General features: G+C 42.4%; 1 protein-coding gene across 1 annotated transcript in view; it reads right to left on the bottom strand.

Annotated features, from left to right (window-relative positions):
* Positions 1-13049, bottom strand: part of THSD4 (thrombospondin type 1 domain containing 4) — a 236975-nt gene extending 223926 nt beyond the window's left edge. The window contains exon 1 of the mRNA XM_083871241.1: positions 13026-13049. The gene's annotated coding sequence lies outside the window, so the exon portion shown is untranslated. The remainder of the gene's footprint in view (positions 1-13025) is intronic.
* Between the last annotated feature and the right edge of the window lie 2949 nt (positions 13050-15998).

Below are 15998 nucleotides of genomic sequence, written 5' to 3'. Positions count from 1 at the left end.
TGTCTAAAGAGGCACTGCAGGAATCTGGATACCACCTTGTCACCATTCACTGGTTTAAGGAATTTCAACTTTTGTCACAGCTGTTCTGGATAACTAGTAAAAAACAAACTGAAAAGACCTTATACAAGACAAGAGTGCAGAGACTGGGCAGATCTGTTCCCATATGAAAGGCCAACTCAATGTTCAGCTGTTCTATTCCACCTGTGCTGTGTAAATGTGGCTGAATATTCCCTTTGCCCACAGATCCACTCACTGCACACACAGCCCTTGAGAGCTCCCTGTTCCACACTTAACCTCCCCAGAGAATTGAAAGGTTCCAGCAGTTTCAGCATTTGAAAACCATGAAAGGTGCTACTTATCACAGCTCTACACATAAGATATCATTACCTCTAATAACAAAACATATTTCATGTAGTTTAATAAATTTTTCTTTCCTTGTAAAGAACTTTTTTGCTACAATCTGAATCTTCTAAACCAAGGATGTAGAAGGGGCTAAACACGTAAGCGGAATGGAGACATTACAAGTTAAAAATCCTTTTCATTAAACAGCCACACTAATTTCTTTACCTGTAAATATATCAAAGAAAATTAACTTTTATGCTCTTTTCAGGACTAGGTTAATGAAGGCCATTTTCAGAATTGAAGAAAGGTTGAAAGTTAGAAGCTTTTCCTAGTCTGTCTCCAAAACACAGGCTCCCAACAGCTTTTAACTGGTGGTTCTGAGGACCTACTGCCTTTTGTATGAAAACCAAGGACTCACCAGCCTCAGAGAGTTGTAACACACCCTGTTTAAAAAGGTCATAGAAAACAAATATTTCAGCAAAACTAATTGAAGGCACATGTACAAGGAAAGCACAACATATTTCAGGAGTATAATCAGCTATTTCTTAGTAATGCAGCTAGGTGTCTCCTCTCTCATTATGTAAAAATCTTTTATATTACATAATTATTGTGAAGTTAGAAGATGCCTTCCTTTTGCAAAAAGGAAACATGATTTTCACCCATCTGTTTAATAAGAACGTCTGTCTGGCAGACACAAGTCTCTTATTTTTTTTCATTTTTTAAAGCTGCTTCTCTTGAGAATGGTGTTCAAGAAACATTGTAAATACATGCCTAAGCATCAATATCCTCCATGTAGTAAAAAAAAGAACAAAATACAGGAAACTGTGCCTCAGAGAATAATTTTTAAAGTATTAGGCAACATTCAGTATCATTTATAGGTGAAGAACAAGTGTTCCTGTTGCTAATGTACCCTCTGAAAGAAGTATTTACTGGTAAATAGATGTGTGTGTCATTAGCCTACAATTAACTCTCTGCATTGCTCCAACACAAGTAGAATAACTGATGTAAACTGTCCTTTCCATAAATTAGAGCTGATTCACAGTAATAGGATAGTAAAAGGAGTCAGCAATTCCTCTGTGAAGTCACAGAAACATTTTTAACAGTATAAAAACCCTGAAATTCATAGCTGTGATTTCCTTAGGAAGAAATTAAGCAGTAGAGGAAGGCTTAAATATATCACAGTCCTCATAATTATTACTTTTTTTTCCCTATCAAGCTATTACCTGAACACATACAATCTCAAAATACTAACTTTTACAAAGTCCCTTCTGTTATACTGGCATGATTTCTGAGGTGTTGTGGTACCAGTGTCAGAACACAACATGGAGGACAATACGAGATGTGGACTTGTAATCTGTGCCTGCTTACTCAGAAATAAAATATTTTCTTTGGAGTATGAGTGGGAACCATCTCTCTGCATAAATAATCCCTCCAAATAACAATGCCTTCCGGGAATACCCCTACATTATCCACAGCAGACAAGGACTGAAGTGTTTCAGTACAGAGACACTGCAAAAATCAAACCAAACCACTTTTAAACTTGTTAGCCAACCTCTAATGGCTAAGCTAAATCTTCTTAGTCCTTGGAAGAGATCACTTTGCATCTTCCATTTGCCAGAGAAAACACAGACTTGTCAAGAATGACTAGGCATTTTTCTTCTGGGTAGCTTTTCATAGCCACTATCATCAGATGTTTAATTTTCTAAAGTTAAACTCTATGCAGAGGAACAGTTACTAACTGGAACATGTACCTATAAATACAACACAGGCATCCTATCGAAATTAGCAGTAATATCCCTGGGATTCAAACTTCAGCTACAGTGACTCCAAGGGTTTCTGTACCATTATTCTTGATGTACTGAACTATAAATGGGATAAAAACCGTTTCTGGGGAACTTTAGAGATTTCCCTGCCTATTATGTAGCTCTCTGCCTTGGGTGAGTCACTCTAAAGAAAGACTGGCATTCCCTGGAGACTGAATAGGTCTTTGACACAGAAGAACAATTAGGGGAAAAAAACCCAAACAAACCCAACCCAAACCTATTTGTTAGTACAGGTAAAAGCAAGGCAATTCCGTGTCAGTTTACTTGTCCATGTACTTAGAAATAAAATACATTTATGAATGGATATGCCAGGCCACAGCCCAACAAGTCTCTCTCCCCTGCAGTTTGGCAGCAAAGTAACATTGTCTTGGTAGAGCAAGGACTGTCCCCAGTGTTCTAGTGCAGGGCTGCACTGCAGACACTGCAGACACTGCCTCCTGTACTTTCTCTAATGGAGATTAATGGGTGCACACATCCCAAAATAACTCATCAAATCCTTTTCTGCACAAGTTTTCAAGGACAAATGTTTTAACACACATTTCAATGCCACCAAAACTGGAAGGATAAACACCACAGGTGTCCCCTGACGCACATTTTGTACCAACAAATGTCCAAGAAAAAGTGACCAAGACTTTCGTAATAGACTCTAAACATGATGAAAGTCCTCTTCCCTTCAGTCCTCTTCTGCAGTCAGCAAACTGCTTTATTTTGGCAAAAAAGGGAGATTTCTCTTTTCTATCATGCAATTCCTACATAGCCTGGGCTTCACTTCAATCAGTGACCTGTAGTGCTCAGGAGACAGCACTGTTGCAACTCAGTTGTCATGAAAAATCTGAGCAGCAGCTTGAAGGTGCTGTGCTGTACTGGGGCATGGAGGGGCAGAGGTGCACCATCCTAAACATCCAAACAATGCTTTGTCCTCTAACATTTGGGATCATTTGGGCACTAAACCTTTGCTAAATAGTTTCAGTACATGAGAGCAACACGAGGCTTCAACTGACCAGAGGCCAGACACAAGGATGTTGAACATCTCAGGTACCCCTGTGGGAACATATTTTAGGGATCACTGAAAAATAAGTGACACATGTCCAAAAAAAAGCTGAGATTATTATGGCATCCTGGTAACTGCTGGACATGCCTTTGCTCAATAAAGCATAAAAAAAATCAACTGTGCACATCAAGGAAATGTTATATACCTAATAGCAAGGCTTAGAGGTTTTATTTTTTAAGAGGAAGTACAGAAAACTGCTAGATCATGAACAGAAAAACAGTTCACCATGTAGCTTACACATCTTCATTGTGCATTTCAGAGTCTAGGCTCCTGAAACATCTTGAAATTAATGAATTGTGCAAGATTGCCTAAATTACTTTATTATTAAATAATACTATAAGAATTATGAGATTCTAATTTATTTCTGATTAAAATTCTGTCTGGTGTGAGGGTCCCCACATACCGGTACAGAAATGCAACAATGGAATGTGAAGATTTATTGTTTTCTTTTATGTTTCTACATAATGATGAATAATAGGTCTAATGAGAGATCTTGCGAGAGCACTGTGAAATTAACTTTTTTCATAATTTTGAAATAGAATACCAGGGAACTTCAAGCCAACATGAAACAATAAACTATCAATGGATCTCGGCTGGAAGGATGGCACTAAGTTATCTTGCACATCTTTTGCAAATATTAAATTCTGCATGCAAGTAAATACAGGGATAACTCAGAGAACACACTGAAGAACTGTTCCACAGAGGGCTATTTAGCTTTTATCCACAGCAAAATTTAGATGAGGTCTCCAGCACAACAACACAGACATTCAATATGTTTATCTGCTGGGCTTGATATATATAGAATCTTACAAATAGTTCAGATCCAAAACTGGACTGGCAACAAAGATAGTGGCATCAGATGCCAATTGTGCTGCCAAGCCTTTACCACTTAAAGGGGTACATTTGCAGAGGTGCATCTCTTTTCTATAGGAAGAAGATGTTAATGGAGAAAAAAGGGAAAACACTAAGTTACTAAGCTTAAATTAGTAAAGATGACAAACAACACTATCATTGTGTCTTTTCAAGGGAAATTAGGATGCAGCATGATTAGTCATAGCAGAAGAAATGTAAAATCCCTATGTTCAGAAATCCAGAAACAATTTTACAGTTTCAATTCTATCCCCAAGACTGATGCCACTGAATATAATTTTCCTGAAGTTCTTATTTGGTTCAGGTTGCAGAAATATCCTAATGCTTGTATCAATCATAGCTCCATGTGGTGAACCCTTCAGCCTCCTGCCTTTTAAAGCTGAACTGCAAGATCCTTTAAGTGTTGGGAGACAGAGCTGTTTATTCTTATCCTGTCAGCTTGAAAGGGATTTTAGACATCCTACAAATCTTGTCTTGCTGCTATGCCTCATGTGCTCTGGTGGTCTAGATGACAGTTAGTATTTCAGTCCATTTGATGTAAACTGCATGAACTGTTACACTCCTACAGGAGATACCAGTCCTTGACACAAAACCACAAAGATAATCATACATTCAAGGAATCTTGAGCTATCATTCACTGAGCAGAGAAGCTGAAACCTTTCACCAGCTGCAGATTAAAATCTCCCTATTAGGGAATATATAGTTTGGAAGATGCCATCCAGTGGCCTGTACAGAATAAATTTATGGTTGACAGATAAAAGATCCAACCTTGCAGAATCACCAACAGCCCTTGTCACCTTTGCTAGTAGCATTATTCAAAAAACCTAAACATGCCAGGAAGATGCCTTTTTGACTTCCAGTCATCCTTTCCAGGTCAGGTTCTAGCCTTGAGTTTTTCTCAGCCTATAAGTGAACTCAATACTGCTTCCAATAGAGGTTTGCCTAGAGAGTAAGACACAATTGTAGTCTGAGTTTGAGAGTACTGAATCAACTTTGCTACTTGAAAAGTCATTCACCAGAGCTAATGCACATAAGTACCCACTCATATCTGCAAAAGCCAGAAGGGTTGAAGAGAAAAAATGGTAAGAAATACCATACTTCCCTATAATTCCTGCATGGGCTTGCAGAGAATGGTAGATTAAAGAAAACCCCTTTTTAACAAAGCAGTGGAAACCATCAGTACAGTTAGTCACCACATAGTAAAGAGGTGACTCTATCCTGCCTCCCCATTTAGCCATACACCATTTCATTCAGAATAAGGCAGTCTCAACATGCTTGCAACACAGCAGTTTGAGGAAAAATATTATATTTACTTTAGTGAGACCCTGTACCTCACAGCTTATAAACATACCCAGACTAGGAGGATACCCAGAGGGGGAAGTGTGACTACCATGACACAGGTCCACTCACTGACAGCATATCCAGCCTTTTGGCTGTACCTACAGACACTGACATTTCAGATTAAGGTATTATTTTCTGTCTGTATATAACAAAAGTTTTAATACACAAGCATCTTTGCTCACTATCTCTGTTAATCAGATGCAGCTTAGAAACTGTACTTCATAGTAGTAGTTTCAGAGTTGGCAGCTGTGCGAGTCACAATGAAGTCACTTCTCCCTTCTGACCACAATAAGAGCCAAATCTAATTCAGTGTATGAAAGTCAACTACAATCCAGAAATCTCTGCCACCATTATACCAAGTTTTGGGACTTTCATAATCATTCCTGCTCAAGAAAACCTATTCAAGTGGCTGGGACTTGGCCTAAGCAAAGTGAATAGGGCCCTTATTGCATCAGGTAAAAAGAAGTCAAAGGTCATCTCTTGGCAGTAGAGCCTGAATTTATTTGTGCTTGAGGGCAGGTTGTTACAGCACACTGACCCTCACCTGACGTCACTCAGTGCTTCCCATGTGTCTGCAAACTGAAAAACAGGGACTTAAAACAGGAATGTGGGACTTCTTGAATCTGCATGACAACAAGAACAGCCTATTACAAAACACTGGCAAAGGAAACCAAGTAACTCCTCCAACGCTGTGGACTTCATTTGCTGCTTTATATAATCTGTATGCCAGAGGAGATAGAGTGATCTTTTAAAAAGGGTGACCAAATCTCATATGCTGTCTTTTGGACTTTGGGGGTTTTTTTAGTCACTGCTATTGCACAAACTGCTTAGAGTCAGACGGTCTTGTAGAGTTACTTTTAATCTTCTACTTGAGTACTCACTGTTGGAGATAGGTGAAGACTTGCTGAAAGGAATGCAACTCGAATGGAATCACTCTGGGCACCGCTTCACACTGTGCTCTCTGTTTTAACATAATATCTGTATGGTCTGTGGAAACAGGCTCTTTGCAAAGCCTGGAGTTTTGAAAAGCCCTTCTAATTTAACTTTAAAAAACAGCGAAACAACAAGCAGAAACAAACCCCACCTTTCTGAATTCTCAACTGCTGGGAAGATACATTTGGAAACAGTTTCTCCCTCCTTCCCATTTTAAAGCAGCAGAAACAATCACAACTAAATCACAAGCACTATGACTCAAAAGAAATCAGAAAATTCTGTCCTATTTTAACAGTATGAAAGCAGCAAAGATATTTTAGCCCCTTCATGCCCTCATGATTCAAAAGTGCATAAGGATTTTTCCTTGTTTAAAATAATTCTTAGTTACTATTATTTAAATTTTGAACATGCTCACAACTCTCATTTTGCCATGGTGTGATGAATTTGGCCAGCAAAAAATACAGGCAGAAGGCACAGCTTTATGACAATTGATTAATTACAGCAGCATTGTGAGTGCCTAAGTAATAAATCTGAACCTGATCCTGCACTGTAAACATTCCTATAGAAAGAAATAAAGAATTCCAATTGCCCTAATCTGAGCAAATCTGTGAACTGGAGGGGGGCAGTAAGAAAGAAAGAAAGAGACAATCTTTTTGATGTGCAGTATGTATTAATGAGTACACGCAATGCCTGAAGAAGAAGGATATAAGAAATTACATTTTTAATGGCTGCTTATCACTACAAAAAAATCAAAACTGACATCCTGCCTTAACCCCTGTGTTTCAATACATGAACAGCATTTCCTGGGCCAACAAAACTGAACAATACTAACAGTTAATGGTTAACCCACTCTATTCTTTTAAATCCTTATTCATATGCTGGTTTAAAGTGCTTCAGTTCCACGTAGAGCCCCTGAAAATCTGAAGGAGGTTTGCCCACTATTCCCCACTCACTTCCCCTGAATACAGCTCCATGGAGCTACAAGAAAATGAGACAGAGCTTTCCTTTCTGCCAAATTAAGTAATTGCATCCATTCCGTACAATTTATCACTCTTTTGGGCAGCTTGTGTCATGGGATGACATTTTATTGTAATTATGCAGGGTGGGATTGGACAGGCTCTTGCTTCTCTTTGCCAATCTGATAAGCAAAAATATTTATTTTTTTACTTTCGTAGAAACTACATGTTTTAGATAAAAATAACCAAACAAAAATACAAGTATAATGCACAACCAACTAACAGTTTGATGTTACCGAGTCAGGACTACAGCAACCACCTTTACTGTGGAAAAAAAATCCAGGATATCTGAATACTTTCCAAGTCAACATTTACTCTCAGATTAGTGTCAATAGTTTTGCTGATTTTGCCATTTACAGCTAGGTTTGTCCTTCCATGCACTTCTCTGCAGCTGACCCAAAGGGAGCATCAGGGGAATCCGCCTGATTCAGGATTACAGATTTGACTCATACAATATTCAAGTGTCCAAGTGACGTTTTTCTCCTGAGGGAATAGTATCCATGCTCACATATATCCAAGTGCTGATCCAGCAAGGCCAAGCACAACAGATGTTTTTCACCAAGAGGCAGGTTTCATGAAGAAGGGCTTTTTAAAAGGGCTTCTTTATCCATCCTTTTCCCAAAACCAGAACGAAGAAAACACATTCCAACTGGGATATCATGACTCATAGAAGGGAACAAGCAGGAAACCACAGTACTTCTATCAGTGTTACAGACAGTATCCTCAGGCTCCCAACAAACACTTTGGGAAGCTTTCTCCTCCTGTTCTTTAATCTCACCAGACCATGCAGTCCCAAAGGACAGACCTTGGCCCAGCTCTTGGGCAAACCAGGTCCAAGGTGTCGCATCAGCCCCGCTCATTCATCAACAGAGACACTGGGGGAGTCTGCTCACTGCCAGGTTTCTCTGCTAAACTTCATTCTGATACAAGAAGAGGTCAATACAATCCAGTCAAAGATAAAGAAAGTTCAGAAGTTGAAAGTTCAGAAGTTGGGACTTCTGTTGTCACGGCAGTTATCTCTTGGATTTACTAAAAGGGACTATTCTTTTATTAATGTTAGTATTTTAAGAAGCTTGGGGTTAGGAGAAAAAGCACAAGTAAACAAAGTTAAATCAACAAATACAACATTCAAAAAAGAGTAGTTTTCTGTATTTCTCTCTACAGTTAATCACATATGGCTATATATGACTCATGAGTTTATAGCAGTCTAATAGGAAGGGAATAAAGGATCACAGTTACAAACAAGTGGCTCCTCTGCAAAAGGATGAATTTCATCTACCAAATCCTGTAAGTTAAATATGTTTCTGGCACCCAGAGTGTCTTCCAAAGGCTCCAGTTCCTGGAATCAACTATACAACAAGTATAACTTGTTAAGCTAAAGAACAAGTTACTAACCCTTGTACTGTCAAAAAAACCCACTGCAAACTCATAGCTAAAACCAGTGGTCCTGCTTTCCAATGACAAGAGCACATCAGGTGGGAGTGGCCTGATCTGAAAGACACTGAAGTTGCTGATAACCTTTTCCTTGACTTTACTGGCTCTTAGACCAGAGCTTTAAATAAAAGAGATAGTGGCTCTTGCACTTACTGAGAAAAAAAAATATACAGAACTGATGGAAAAAGTAAAATTTTTAAAATAATTTTTTCCATATAAGGAGCCTGGAATCTTCCTGTGAAGGGAAATTCCAAAACCAGGACCAAAATAAATACTGAAGTGGGATGCCAAGTAGTAGCAGCAGCACAGGACTGATGTGCAATAACCAACAAGAAAGACCTTAAGCTGTGATTTGGAGAAACACAGTAATAAACCTATGGAGCACATACTACATCATTTGGGTTCATTCATGTACAATAAATATTTTTACTCAAACAACTTTTTTTTTTCCTAGCATCTTTGCATGCAATCTATCTTCAGGAAATTTAACAGTTGACCAACATCCTGTAATTATCATACCTAGTTCAGAGATAAAGGAACAAGTTCAGAGATAAAGCAAGATGAGCAGCACAGCCAATGGCAGTGTTGAAACCAGAAGCCCACATTCCAGGAACTCACACATCCTTCACCTCAGCAGCCCACAGGGCTCCTTGCCCTCACAAGGACAGGACTGAGATCATATCTGCATTTCTAGAGCAAGAACAGCTCCTGTGGAGGAGCCCCACATTTAACACTTGGTACCACCATTTAAAAAATATGTAACAGATGTCTGTACATGGTGTTGACAAGTGCTGACTGTTTAACAGCAACCAAAATTATGAACATTGACCCATCTCTGGGAATGCCATAACCCTGCAGGGGTTACACAAATTTGATGTGTGACATGACACTCGAGTCCCCAAGAGGAAAATGGGTGGGACAGAACATTCCAGGAGGAGAAAACGGAGCTGGTTTAAATTACAGAATTTTAATCTGTTATTGTCACTGACACAAAGAACAAAAATTAACAAAAAGTAATCAGGCAACACTAAAGCACATGGTCTCAGCTGTGCTTCCTTTATACAGAGTAAGGTATGAGGCAAAATCAGGTCCATCAGATCATTCTGTTAATCAATTATACATACATATATATATATACACATATATATGCTTAACATCCTTCTAATTAATCCTCTAAATGAAGTACTAAACCATGCATTCTTCCTAAAAATCTAATATACATGAACAGAATTATCTAGTGTAAAGTACTAACTATCCTGAACAAAAATGAAGCTATTCGATGCAAAACACTGTTACTTGTCCTGCTAACAATGAAATCATGTTCATTGGTCACATACTGAACCACATATATTCATAACTTAATTAGCTTTACAATTACTCAAGTCATGGCCCAAACTGCATTTAGATCAGGTAGAGCTGCTGTCTGAAAACAAAAGAACGAAGAACTGAACTGTACATGTGCCTGCTCAAGGGAACAAGACTTGTCACAGAATCTGTTTTTCAGCCAGCACTGTTACCACTGGAAGCATTTCACAACTGAAAGCTACAAAATGCTTTCCCTATCAACTTTGTGGTAAAAGGGCTACTATCAAGGTCCAAACTCTTTAAGAATTTGGTTTGACACAGTAAGTTTTCTTTTACTTCTTTTCCTACTTGCAAAAAATAACAACCTTCCAAACCTGAAGCTTGTTATGATAACACAACACTACAGGGGACACAGCTAAAATTGCTTATGCATGGTTGACTTTGGAGCTCCTTGGGTTTTTTAAGTGCTCAACCACCAAGCCTCACTTCTCTGGTGCAGGATTTAAAGCCCACAGAAGTGTCTGCAATGACTGCACTTCACTGTAGATGATATACCTGATGATTTTGAAAGTAAAAAAGAAAATCCCAAGTACCACTAAGTGTCTCACCAGCACTTCACCTCTGTTTTTACTCCAACTGCCACTGTGAACAGTCTGAATATTACACATCTGATGTCACATGACAGAAAACTGAGACTGCAGTGTGAAAACCCAGCTTTTCTGTTGTCACTGTCTGCACAGAACCACACACTGAGGCCAATATGAATCTTCAAGATGATTCTGCTTTCTTGTTTTGTTTTCAGCCTTCATTTAATGCACATTTCTAATACAGTTGCTCAGTTTGTTTTACAGCAAAAGCAAAGATTTTGTACTGAGATCATAAAACCCATCATGGCCTGGAAACAACCTAATTCATCTTCTACAATTAAATCTCTGGGGCTCTGAAGGAACCTGCTGTATGAAATGCAGAAAGACAGAAATCTTGCACCACACAACACCTCCAAGTGTTTCTGAGGGTTAGTCAGGAATCAAATTGCTCCTTCAATTACAATGGAGCCTTTTCAGATTAAAATCAGCAGCAGCAAGACCTTGGGTTAGCCCTGCTCCTGGATAAAGCCTGGTAAGTTATGTTCAGGGCACAATTATGATAAATAACCCATATTTCCTACCTATACTCACTTTGAAGGATTCCCTATGACAATCCACACCAGCTGGCCTCATATTCTAACTTGGCTAGAAATGCTCACTGTGCAGCACTTTTCTTGGTGAAAGGCAGTCTCTCCTCCCAGTCTACTCAATTCTATTCTCCCACTAGATTCTCTGGAAATGGAGTTCCCTGGTGATGGAAAAGAAAGCACCAAAAATTACAGATGTCTAACAAATTTCAGCAACATCCAGTTTCAATTTAAACTCCTGATGATACTGAATAGGTGAAAATCACATCAACCAGTAGATTACTACTAAGTTTACACCAGAAAGAACTCCAAGCTGGCAAACTACAGCTTTGGTAGATCAGCTTTCTAAAGTGGCAGTTCCACAAACAGCAATAAACAGACAGATTTGGGCTATTTTCAGTTCCTGCTCTTGCCACAGAAGACAGGGAAAACATGCACAGCAGGCTGACAGAATATTAAGAGCTCATCAGGCAATTATTTAATCCATAACTTTATACCCCTGAATTGAGCTACTGACCACTAGTGCCTTAGACAGTGGTTTCTGATTAAATCAAGTGATTTATCAACAGGTGACACACTGAGTTACAAATATTTCTATTACTTTTGATGGCTATTCATGGTATTGATGCACCAAATTATCTGTCATCTCTGCTAGCAGACATCATCATGCCCTTATATAACCCTGTTGCATTGAAATCTTCCATATAGCTCAGTTTTACTGATCCCTTGATTACAAAAATTATGAAAAAAATGAAAAAATACAGGAAAGAGAAATTACACTGGCAAGAGATACAGAAGAAAGGTGATTAAAAAGCTAAGAATTCTTTAACCTGAAATAAAGAATAGCTGGGTAGACAGATAATGAAAGAACACAGCTCTGAAACAGCAGAGATAGTGAGCAAAACCCAAGCATAACTCTTTTTATAAGGTCCATACCAGTATCAGTCACAAAAAATAAGCCAAAGGAAGTAGTTTTTCCACACAACAACCTGTGGAACTCCCTGCTGCCAGCCTCTCTAAACTGCTCATGCACCCAGAATCTGGGAAAAAATAATTGGGCTGAATTAATGTCAAGCGTGTCAAGAGCTATAAAACACACGGATGTGGACACACTGACAGTTGCAAAAATGTAAAGCCCCAGCTGAAGAAGAAAAGGTATTTCAAGGTTCCCCTCGGCTCCAGGACATTCCCCTGAGCCTGACAAGAGCACAGACAGCCCGAGTGCCGGGGGAATTAAAGACGGTAACAAAGCCAGGGCAGGAAAGCGCGGAGAGAAACGCGGAACGCCAAACGCGGCTCGGGCTCCGCACACTGTGCTCGGTTAGAGCAAAAGACCTGGCCCAGAGCAGCAACAACTGCAACACGCATTTCTCCCCGAGGCGAGTTACCCTCTTCTCTCCCTCTCCCGTACGAGCTGCTGGAGCGGGCTCAGGCTACGTGCAGCACGGCTCCTGCCGGGACAGCGGGGGGCTCCTCGGGCTGCCCGGGATGCGGCTGCTGGAGCCGGCCGAGCGAGGGGAGCAGCTCTGCAATGGCTCCGTGCGCAGCCCGACACGCGGCCCGAGCCCCGCGGAGCCCGAGGCGCCCCCGCGCCGGGGAGGGCGAGACTCCGCGGCCCCTCAGCTTGGCCCCGGCCCCGCCGAGCGCCGCCGCCCCGGGCACTGCCCGCTGCCCGCTGCCCGCTGCCCGCCGCCCGCCGCCCACTGCCCCGGCCCGGCCCGGCGCCCACCGCCCACCTGGCGCCCCCGCTCCGGGCCCGGCCTCACCGCTCCGCGTCCCGTCCGGGGCCCCGCCGCCAGGCGCTCTCGGGGCCGGAGGGCTGAGAGCCGCGCGGCCCCGGCGCGCCCTCGGCCGGGAGTGCCGGAGCCCCGCAGGACCCGAGCAGGTTCCCGGCGGCTCCGGGGCTCAGCCGCAGCCTCTCCCCGCTCCGCTCCCCGCGCTCCCGCCCGCGCCGGGCTGCGCGCCGCCTGCTGCCACCTGCCGGCCGCCCCGCGCCGCGCAGCGCGCCCGCCTCCCTCCGGCCTCCCTCCTGCCCCGGGGTCCGGCGGGGAGAGCCGCGGGGCGAGGTGCCGGTGTCCGGCGGGGAAGGCTGCAGGGCGGAGGCGCGGGGACACCGCTCCGTCCGGCGCCGCCGGTGCTCGGACGTGCCGGGTAAGGCGGAGTGCGGCGGCGGCTGTGAGGGACCGGCCGGGGGCTGCCCCGCGGATGGATGGATGCCCCGCGGATGGATGGATGCCCCGCGGCCGGGAGCGCAGGTGTGCCCGCCCCGCGCGGTGGGAGCGGTGCCGGAGGTGTCGGGAGCGGAGCGCTGCCCGGGCCGGCCCCGCACTCTCCTCTGCAGGAGCGGCCGGGCAGGTGCTCCCCCAGCGCGGCCGTTCTGCAGCGGGGTGATGATGGGCACAGGGTGCTCCAGCCCTTCGCTCTTTGAGACCAGGGCACTAAGGCACCCCACGCTGCTGCCCTCGGACACGACAAGAAAACGCGGGAGACAACTGTCATCTCCCTACTCACTCTTGGTGAAAGACCACTTGCTTCCAGAAAAAATACTGACAACTAGAAAATAATGTGTTCCCGATAGTGTTTCCTTAAACGTCTGAGATCCACCGAGGCAGTAGCAGTGATACACTGGCACTGTGGAAAGCACACCACCGATAAGTAACTGTGAGGAGAATCTTCTCTTGGTAACTTTTGAGTTAGCATCTGAGGAAAAGGCCTGGAATTGTGTCTCTGTTCCTGCTTTGTATTAACTGTGCTGGACCTAAGATCCCTAAGGGCATTTTCACTGGAAAGAGCAATAAAGCATCCAGCATGAACTCTAAACTTTAGAACCAGATAGTCACTGGCAACAGTTCATCGCAACATTTAGTTTTATGCTTTAAAAAACCCACAAAATTACTATTATTATGCTGGATCTGGCCCAGCCAGGTGAATGTATTTATTTTAAAGCACAGCAAAACAGGTTGTTTTTTCCTGCCAACTTTTTGGGCTTCATTACACTTGAACCCAGACAAAAAGAGTAAAAGATGATGTGTTGACTATGCTATTCATTGCACAAAAACAACCTTCTCCATCCCCAAGTTCATGTCTAGATATGAGCTCTAAGCAAAAGATCTGCTGCAGAAAACCTACATTTCCCTGTGTGTTCACCAGGCAGTTGCCACAGCACAGCTCTCCCAGGCAGTTTCAGATGCCTTGTAGGCACCATGGCAGATGCTGGTTGCAAAAGGACAGCTGTGCACAGCTGTATGGTAATGATTGCTCATGTGCAAAGAAAAGTTGCATTATAACACTAAGAGAAGGGTAGCTGTGCTACCTCCAAGAGGTCTCATTTGTAGGAAGAAAATGGGTTTGGAAACAACCCATTTAGATGTAATCTAGAAAGAATTCTGCCAGTCCTTCCTGAGTTATGAGGTGGTTTGTTATCAGGTAGAACTTTACCTATGCTTCAGAACCCAGGCTGAAGCCTGTTTGGCAGTGGTAGACAATCTTTCAGGAAGCAAATGCCGCGCTGCTCTGACTATGATCTAATGAAGTACATAAATAAGTGACTAATTGCTAAGCCAGGTAGCATGTGAGCAAGACTAGCTCTGGCATGTTACAGTATTTTAGTTCTAATCTCTGCTCAGAGTACACATTCTACTTCACCTACTCTGCCAATTGTATGACTACTGTTTGCTTCAGGGAGAGACGACTGCAGCCAGATGGACTAGAGGCAGGAGTTCTTTTCAAGAGCAAAGACCTAAGTACTAAGGTATTAATTAATTCATTACTATACTTAGTTTACATGATGTGAATGCTCTGCTTGAGACAGTTCCTAACTCCTGATACTGGAGAAAGATTAGTTAACCTGTGCCAGTCTGAAAATTTTATCAGCCCTCTGGGGAGCAAGATTGTTCTGAATTAAGGGCAGCTGAACAGCATTATCCTCCACTCTCGAGGTGCCAAAGGCTGTTCAGCTGGGCACAGCCAGCATCAGAGGAATACATTAAAGCAGAAACCATGAGGAGGTCTTTTGAAAAGCCAAGGAACAAACACTTGTCACTGTTTTCCCTCCCTGTCCCTTTTGATGCCTCTACTTTAATTCCCCTGACTTCCCTCTTGCTTGCTATTTGAGTTTTCAAGTGAGTGCTCCCTCCCAAGGGCTAATGCAGAGTCCTGTCTGTCATGCCTGTGTCTCCTCCTCCCCTTGCTGCTGCTGCACTGCTGAGAACAGCGAGCATCGTGTTCCCAGCAGTGCAGGAGGAAGTTGTCCTGCTGCTCAGGGGGTGAGGAGCAACCCTTCCCAAACCTTATCTGTGCAGCAGAGCAGCTGACACTCAATTTGTTCTGAACAACTGCAGAGTCCCCTCATTGCACTGCAATGTTATCTGAGGTCTTTCATGGTCTCACTTAACAAACATGGCTATCTGATGAAAACCATCCAATATACTCAGGATATTGGCTGTTTTTTTCTAAAAAATGGACATCAAGGGGAATGTGAAATGGCATCTCTCTTTTAAATAGAGAGCAAAACATAAATGCTTGAAAGAAAGCAGCATTCGCTAGGAGATTAAATGTAATTGCAGTAACTCACAAAGGAAATGCTTGTTTAAAACTTTGATTTGCTAGCAAAAGATTCTGCACAAAATAATGCTTTTGAGGGAGGTATGAACTCATCAGGCAAAGAAAGATCTGAGGGTAGGACAGGAATCATAGAATCATTAATGTTG

Source organism: Zosterops lateralis, assembly GCF_965231275.1.
Source record: "Zosterops lateralis genome assembly, chromosome: 13".
NCBI lineage: Eukaryota > Metazoa > Chordata > Aves > Passeriformes > Zosteropidae > Zosterops > Zosterops lateralis.
Note: the sequence above shows the minus strand (reverse complement) of the source record. Positions and strands in the feature narration are given on the sequence as shown.